The sequence below is a fragment of the Nicotiana tabacum genome, chromosome 17 (assembly GCF_000715075.1).
Source record: "Nicotiana tabacum cultivar K326 chromosome 17, ASM71507v2, whole genome shotgun sequence".
NCBI classification, from domain to species: Eukaryota; Viridiplantae; Streptophyta; class Magnoliopsida; order Solanales; family Solanaceae; genus Nicotiana; species Nicotiana tabacum.
This window is the reverse complement of record NC_134096.1, coordinates 126,481,991-126,483,216: the sequence shown is the minus strand read 5'-3', so window position 1 is coordinate 126,483,216 and position 1,226 is coordinate 126,481,991.

The window sequence follows — 1,226 nt, the reverse complement described above, 5'->3', positions numbered from 1 at the left end:
ACAAAGAGCACAGAGGCACATAATGTGCGGTCAGCAGAAGGAATTCTGCGGCCGCAAAAGAAATTGCAGACCGCAGAATTCCACCTTCGACCGCAAACAAAGAAGGAAAACTCAGCAGACATTTGTGCAAATTGCGGTGCGCACATGAATTGTGCGGCCGCAAAAGATGGACTAAAGGTCAAGATCAGAGAGATTGGAAAAAGACCAAGTCCAAAGCTTCAGAGAATTGCAGACCGCACAAGATTTGTGCGGCCGCAAAAAATTGTCTTGCGGCCGCAATCCTACTATTACGGACCGCAGAAGAGTGACTTGCTGCCGTAGTTCTAAATCTGCGGACCGCAGAAATGTTTCCTCGCGGCCGCAGTTCAGAATTGTGTGGCCGCAGAATTCCAGCTCCTGCCAGATGAAGAAGTATGCGAACCGCACATGGAATTGTGCGTCCGCAGAACCTCCCGAGGGGAATTTTTGTTCGAGATTTGTAGACTTGTATAAATAGAAGAGTTTCACTAAATTAGGTGTGATACACATTTGGTCTTGAGAAAGCCAAATTGGGCAAAACCACTCTCTGACCGAGAGGTATTGAGTATGTAATTTAGAGTTGATAGCTATAATAAACCCCAGTCAGCAGAACAAGCATTAAAGTCTTTCCCATTAGGCAACCTAGGCAATGGTCACAACCCTATGCTTTTTATCAATTTGAAAAACCTCAAAAACAATTATCTTTGTCTTCTTTCTTTATTCTGCAATCTTTAGTGTAAAATTAGAAATAGAAAACAAACTTTTTTGTGGAAGTGCAAATCAAGATAATTCAATCACGCGCATTAAAATATATACCCCTAACTCCTATCTTAGCTCCCTGTGGATTTGACCCCGACACTTAGTTGGGTTCCTATAATTGCAAACGACAGTTTCATACCTTTTTAGTGGTGTGCATTTGGACGCGATCAATTTTTGGCGCTGTTGCCGGGGAGTTAAAAACGGTGTTAACTATATATTTTAGTGTATTTTTGGAGTATCCTCTTTTCCTTCCTTGTTACTAACTTGTTTGATAAATCGTAGGTACAACCATGGCAAACAATGAACTCGGAAATATTGCTTTGGGGGATGTGGACATTGAGGATGACCAAGTGGATGAGGTTCCTATTGAACCTCAAGCCAATGGAAGAGGCCGAGTGACTCATGACAATGTGCTCGTTCCACCCCCACCTCCACCACGAGCGGCTCCA